Source organism: Bison bison, unplaced genomic scaffold (assembly GCF_000754665.1).
Source record: "Bison bison bison isolate TAMUID 2011002044 unplaced genomic scaffold, Bison_UMD1.0 scf7180017864379, whole genome shotgun sequence".
NCBI lineage: Eukaryota > Metazoa > Chordata > Mammalia > Artiodactyla > Bovidae > Bison > Bison bison.
The window spans coordinates 4,085,559-4,093,214 of NW_011494951.1; the positions used below are offsets into that span (position 1 = coordinate 4,085,559).

At 46.0% G+C, this 7,656-nt stretch overlaps 1 protein-coding gene across 1 annotated transcript in view; it reads right to left on the reverse strand.

Annotated features, from left to right (window-relative positions):
* The window catches only part of ZNF518B (zinc finger protein 518B), a 14,880-nt gene that overhangs the window by 6,648 nt on the left and 576 nt on the right, over nt 1-7,656 (reverse strand). The gene's annotated exons all lie outside the window — the stretch shown is intronic.

Genomic DNA, 7,656 nt, shown 5'->3' on the forward strand with positions numbered 1-7,656 from the left:
AGAGAGATGAGGAAGAGGTGCCCATGGTCACTCATGTAATTCTGATGAAAAGGCACTATCAGAAATCACTGGCTGAGACTTGCAGCAACACTTCAATCTTTTAACCCATCTTCGCCAGCTGTTCATGCAGTTGATGCTCTAATAACTGCCCAAACTGCTTCCCTTTTTGGGCAGTTTCACTGTCCACAATTTACCCTTCAATAAAACTGAAACCAGCATCCCTGTAACTTTCTTAAATCCTGACTTTGGAGCTACAAACCACTGAATCCCTGATAGACCATTCATTTATCTGCCCCTTCCCTCTCTTGTCCCATCTCAATTCTGTTTACAAGATGTGCATACCAGCCTCATAATCTTGAGTGAGCAAGAAAGAGACAGAGGAAGGAGAGCAGGAAGAGGAGAGATAAGAAAGGAAAGAGAGGGAGGGAGGGAAAAGGGGGGGGGGAGTAACTTGCTTGCCTGGTACAATCTGCTTACCAACTCTTTCAAAAACAAAAAAAGCAGTTTTGCCATTTCCTCTCCAAATCTTTTTGAAAGGTGGAAGTGTCATTCCTCCTGGACTGGAGACTTGGACTAGGTGATAAAGACCTTAGCAAAAAGTGGGGAACACCTTACTGGCAGAAAGTCTAGAGAACTAACCACAGCTACTCAGTGCCTCGGCAGTGCAGGGGCCTCCGGGAGGTGCTTCTGCAAGGCCATGCCAGCAGCTATTTTGAATAAGGAATCCACAGAAGCGAGCGCCAATACGAACCATGAGCTGTGATTAGAAAATACAGTTTAATGGGGGAGTCAAGGTGCTAGGCCATGACCCAATGATGTCACCTGCTTCAAAGTACCTTCTTGGCTTCTAAGCCAGTCTCAAAGCTACGCAGTTTCTACTCTGGTACTTCCCTCCATTCAGGTGACAAAAGATGTCCAGCTTCTTCAAAACAAAATTCTCTTTGACCATCATAACATGTGCAGCTAGTCACGGTGAAAAAGATCTCAATGTAGCATCCCGAGACAGAGGTAAATGGATGCAGTGGAAGAAGGAGATGGCTCTGGTGTTGGCATTTACACTTGGACACTCCTGAGGCTGTGCCAAGCACACCTGAGTAACAGGTTCCCAGGACCTTGCTCCCTCCATGCCCCTTTCTCTACCTGGTTCACACTCAGGTACAGCCACCTGTGAACCTGGGCCCTTTGGCAGATTACTGCCCAGTGAACTGACGACCAAGGATTACACAAAACACTGCAGATGTAAGGGTCATGTGTAGGCCAGATGCTGAGAGGCCACTAACCAATTATGAGTAACATCAGTCTCAGGGATCACCTACCTTCCAAACTCAAGGTACCCTTTACAACATCTCTCTGCATTGGATCTCCTAGGACTAGAGACATACTTTTTTGAAGTTTATTTAGGAAGGCTCTCAAAAACACAGAAGATACTTAGTACTATTAACTTTGGACATGATAAGTAAAAGTTAATATTCAGTTGCCCGTTTTTAAATGGCAAAAAGTGTGCTTTTTAATGCACGATTACCTCCAGCATCAGTGAAAGCTGACTTCCATGAACAAAGAGGTGGCACACAACATGTGACAAGTGTGCTTCCACTAGAACGAGTCTTGCCTTTTCCTGGGAAAAAGCCCAGCAGCAGCACCCAGCACTGCCAGGTTTGCCTTCTGACTTGGAGCTCACTTGACCTGGTGACTTAAAAATTTATTTGGGGGGCCAGATGGAGAAAAAATGTTAAGTTTGTTAGAAACCAGTCCAGTGACATTGAGGGTATAAAAATCATGAAGGGTATGTAAGTTTTTATTAAAAAGGAAGCATCTGACTCCTAAATACTGGACATGTAAAGTGTCAATAGAAGAACAAAAAGCAGGAAAACAAGGTTTAAGGCAGCAGATTCTGGAATCAGATCATAGGGTTTCCAAGCCTATCCCATCGCTTTCCAGGCCTGACCTGAAGCGAACTGTCCAACTGTGCAACTGTTAAATGGACCGTAGCAGTACCTACTAAAATATTCATTGGAAGGACTGATGCTGAAGCTGAAACTCCAATACTTTGGCCACATGGCGTCAAGAGCCAACTCGTTAGAAAAGGCCCTGATGCTGGGAGAGATTGAAGGCGGGAGAAGGGGTCGACCAAGGATGAGATGGTTGGATGGCATCACCTACTCAATGGACAGGAGTTTGAGCAACTCTGGGAGACAGTGGAGGACAGGGGAAGCCTGCCGTGCCGCACAGTCCATGGGGCCGCCAAGAGTCGGACATGACTGAGCGGCTGAACTACTACTACTGTATCTCACGAGGACTGAATGTGACAGTGTGACCATAAGCACTCAGGTTCCAAGTCACTCACACACAACTGCTAAAAATACGATTTTCCCTGTTTTAATGAAGAAAATAGAAGAAGAAATGATGCCTATCACATAAATAGTCCAAGGGGCCAAAACACGTGCTTCTTTGCTACCTGGCTTTTTCTGGAGTACACAGTGAATCTCATTTTATAATTTTAATTATAGTTGCCAGGCTGTACTGTCTAAAAGAGAATTCACCTCAGGGGTCAAGCCATCCACCTTGCCTTAGTGGCAAACAGGCCAAAAGGTGCTTATAGTTGCCAAGAAAAAGATGCTTTATCTGCAAGAGTGCTCACTACAATTTAGGTTTCCATATAATCCAGTGTACTGACTGACTTTTTCCTCTTCAAGCTCAGCTGAATTGTGCATTATCCCTATAGCAAATGAATGTGTTCCCACACTCGATGTTCATGTGCAAAATTAAAAAAAAAAAAAAAACATGCTAGGCAATTAAATCGTATGTATGCTACATGGATTATCACATATATCTTATGTTCATGAGATACCCACCAAACTCTGTAAATTTTAGCTGGCTGACTGCATCCTTTCTTGGACAGAGAAGCAAATGAGAAAGTTCTTCGAAGACAGGAATCCTTTCATCTTGTCTATTGAGCCATAGAGAGCACAGGCTACTCTAACGTGTCTCAATAACCAAAAATTTAAAACAGTCTACCCCTAAGTGACCATTAGCATGTAAATGAGTGATACCTGATCAGGTAACAGTCCAACATTAGCTGTGTAAACTGCCAACACCTCCCCAGTAAGTCAGCATTCAAGGAGAAACAATCGCCTCACTCACCAAGAAGTTTTTCAGACAAAGCATCAGAATTGAACTGAATGGTAAATAGATCTACACAATGGAAAACATTAATGAAGTATTTTCTTTTTGCTCATCTACTTTCACTTCAAATTACTGAACTGATAGCCATCTTGATGGCAAAAAAGGCTTCTAAATGTTGCTGACAAATGTACACCTCTGGGATCTTAGATTTCCTTCTGAATCCAAGTGTATCACTTGGGGCACACAGAATGAGGCAAAAAGGTTGGGCAAGAGAGCCTGTGTTCCAACTCCTCAGCTTTCCAGGTGAAAAGAAAGGGCACTAGAGTGGAAAGGGCAATCTCCGTGGGTTACCAGGAGCAAGGTTCAAAACCTAGGTTTTGACTTGGAGCTCTGTCATTCTGGACTCATTAACCTCTCTTGGCCTGAGTTTCCTCACTTGTAAAATGGGAGTACCACCCTAACTGACATGACCGACGTGAGGAAATGGTGTATACAGCTAGCAGGTAGCCTTATGTTTGGGAAACTACAGGTTTTGTCAAGAAATAAGCCAATGTGTTTCTGGTTAAGAAAGATTCCTTCAAGTGTAGAAGATTCCAGCCATCAGAGGAGCAGATTCTTAGTTTAACAAATAAGCCTAATGCGATAAAGGTCTCTGGCTGGAGGCAAGGCTCTTCTCCCCCACTCACCAGTCCACAAAGGGAGTTCCCTAGGGACAGACTACACACTGCAGAGCACGTGAACTGAGACAGCAGCAGAGAACAAAAGAAGTTATTATTTGTGAGCAACAGTTTGAGAGATAACATTTCTAAACAAAGAATATGACTAGTGTCAAAACTCAGGGTTCTACACGTGGGAAAAAAAAACAACTTAAGAGGCAACTATGCTCTTGTTAGCATTTTAAGAAAGGTGGCTTCCTTTGTGGCTCAGCTGGTAAAGAATCTGCAGTGCAGGAGACCTGGGTTCAATCCCTGGGTTGGGAAGATCCCCTGGAGAAGGAAAAGGCTACCCACTCCGGTATTCTGGCCTGGAGAATTCCATGGACTGTGTTGTCCATGGGGTCGCAAAGAGTCAGACATGACCAAGTGACTTCCACTTTCACACACTAGGCAGTCCTACTTACTAAACGCTCCTAGTGACTTCAGGTCTCTAAAGGTGATAAAAATGAAGGCCAAATACATCTTGGTACTTCCCTCCATTTTTTTTGCCTTAAAGTCAAAGTTTTGTAGAAGAAATGAAGTAAGAGTTAAATAAAAAAGTATAATTAAACAAAGAAAAATTGCCTCCCGCTGATTCTTAACCTTGGCTGCATCAGGGCAGTCAAGCTGTCAGAGTCTGTCTGGGATGCTACACTTCTTTAACGGGGTCTCTGTGATGTTTGGTCACTCTTCTACATAGTAAATTGACCTGGGGTGCTTTAAAAACAATGATGCCTGGGCCCCCCCGTGTGTTGGGGGGAAGGCTCAGAGTGTTTTAAAAGCTTGCCATGTGTTTTAAAAACATGCAGTCAAGGCTGAGAACCCTCACTGGACATTACAGGTGCAGCGGAGCAAGTGTTGTATCAACACTCCCGTGCCTTTCACACACCAATTCATCCCTGGGCGCATGGAGGTGAGGCAAGGCCACTGCCTTAACTGTAACGACACTAGCAGGCAGGTAGACTCTGGTAGACCCTTGCTTATCAGACTTTTGACTTTGGAAACATCATCACTGATGCTCTCTGTGGAGTATATAATGACAGTAACCCCTTTGCAGACTCTCGGAAACTGAAACCTGCCTGGCACAGCGTGAGCACAACGGGCCTGAGTCAGGGCTGCTTACCGGACCCCTGCCCAGCCTGCTGTCTTTAAGAAAGTGTGGATGAGGGATGCAGCGAAGTAAACAGGTGCTTTCAGGGAGCTGGTAAATGCCACACTAGTGATCTGATGCAGATGCTCTCAGTGGCCGGCTGTGTTACGAAGGCTGGGCACTGCAGCCAAAGTCAGGTGGAAGCGGGGGATGGGATATGGAGGCAGATTCATACATTACCTCCGTTACTCCCCAAAGTGCTCCCTCCAGTTCCCTGCTTCTTGTAAGTTCCGGAGAAATTGGCTTTTCCCAAGTCACGGAGTTGGTCAGTTGGCGTCTACCCTAAATTCTTTCTGCTACCCTGCTGAGGGAGGCTGGGAACAGCAGTCACAGTTGGGCACCATTCTTATTTCCTGCCTGGAGCCATTGAGCAGCTGAGTGAGTCAAAAGCATAGCAAGTCCCATGGGCTCTTCCCTCTCTTATCAGGCACCAAGTCCCCTCTGGTCTCAACCTCAGGCTCTGACACAGGCCTCTACGTAGGCTCAGAACCCTGGGAGGCAGTGAGGCACCATACAAAGGTCCTGCAACAGAAGCCAGACACTGGGGTTTAAGTCCTGGGTCACTGTAGCCTTGGTTTCTCCATGTCCTTCTTACTTGTAGAGAAAAAGGGGGAAGAGCCCCCAAAGCACTTCTCCAGCAAGGGAGCTCAAAATAAAAGGGAAAAAGGCTTCCCAGGACTCAGGTGGAAGAATGACTCAGATTGCACTTCTCCAGGGGTGGGCTCGGGCACAAGGCTCCCAAATCTTCCCAGGTCATTCTGATGCCTCCCCACTCCCTACCCTAGGATGAGAATGTATGGATCGGATGGTCTCCAGCCACTTCATCCCCAGGATGCATTCTAGAGACTGCAGTTGCCTGAGTCTGAATACGTGAACAAAGAAAATGCCGTCTGTGTCAGGCTGCTTGGGAACAATTGAAACTGAGAAAGCTTCACTGGTGGGGACCCTGTTTACCAGAGGATTGGTCACACAGGGCACTCATGTGTATTGGCTGAATGAGTCGATGAATGAAAAAAATGTCAGCCTTCCTGGTGACAATAACAACGTTCTGTGTTCTTCTTTCTCATAAATTGGCCCAGATCCCCTTACTTTCAAGTGAATAGATCAGTAGACCTATGTCTATTTTAATCGCTATTACTGGACTTTTTGGAGAAGACAATGGCACCCCACTCCAGTACTCTTGCCTGGAAAATCCCATGGACAGAGGAGCCTGGTAGGTGCAGACCATGGTGTCGAGAAGAGTCGGACAGGACTGAGCGACTTCATTTTCACTTTTCCCTTTCATGCACTGGAGAAGGAAATGGCAACCCACTCCAGTGTTCTTGCCTGGAGAATCCCAGGGACAGGGTAGCCTGGTGGGCCGCTGTCTATGGGGTCGCACAGAGTCGGACACGACTGAAGCGACTTAGCAGCAGCAGTAACTGGACTTTTAAAAATCTACATTAGTTTTGCATGAAGGAGGAGGCCCAATAAATAATGACCTCCTTTGTCTGTTTCCAAGAAGCACCTTGCAATAAATGTTTAGCAGCACAACAAAGCTAAATATGTACAAAAGTATTATTTTTCAAGGCTATATTAGATCCAAGATTAAAAAATAAAAAGCTTTTTAAAATGCATCCTAGGTTAGGGATAACATTGATACAATTTAAAAAGTCAAACATTTGTATTCTACCTAAACAGACTATATTGGGATACTGGTTTTTAAACCACCATTTGCTGGGCCAGTATCCCCAGCTGAGAATGCATCAGGGATTGGAATGAACTTTGCATACCTGACTCAGAGATAAACAGATTCCTATCCTCTCTGCTCTTCTTCCACAGGAAAGGGCTGCCTGTTCCTGGAGACCAAGGTTTTGTCTCACTCTTGGTGGCTTCAATTCTAAGCTTAAGAGGTAATGTTTCAGGGATCTAACACAACAGTTTAGCCGTGTAGATGTTTGTTTTTAAACAGAACACAGTGCTTAGTATTTCACTTTTCATTTTCCTACCTTAGATTAATAAACTGTTCACTATCCCAGTTTTTAAAAATCAAGGGTATTTTCACGGGATACACTGAATAACCAACGTATACAAAGGAACTTAAGTGTTTTCTTTCATTCTCTCCTTTGGCTTTTTTCCCTTTTCGATTCGCGCATTTTCGTTCTTTTGCACCCTGCACGGTCTCTGGCTTTAAACTGCCTAAAGACCCCCCAAAGGCAGTAAGATACAAAAGTAGCTGGGATTGGGGTGAGGTCCCCCAAAGAGTGACATCAGCATTTATAGAAGGAGACCAACCGTCATCTACCGTCCCCTTACGCCCCTCTCCAGCACAAAGGCCCTCCATGGACAAGCCCTTCCCTGGGCACGTGCGCCCAAACTCCCAAGGAAAAACAATGCCAAGTCGGGTTTTCCAGTTTATTGTTTGCACGCGCACACCGACGGTTCGCGTTATTCAGGGCGAGTCCACATAGCGCAGCGCGGCTACGGGGAAGAGCAGGCGCTGGGGGCGCAGAGGGGTAACACCGCGCCCCCTTCCGGTGGGGGGGGGAGCGGCGCGCGCGGGGGCGTCCTTCTGGCCACGGAGACCGAACCACGTCAAGGCGGACCTCCGAGGCCCGCAGGAGGCTTTAAAAATGGCCCTCCTGACGACACTTCCTGCTCGGAGCCGACCGGTAGGAGCTCTCCCAGGAGAGATGCAACGTTTAAAAC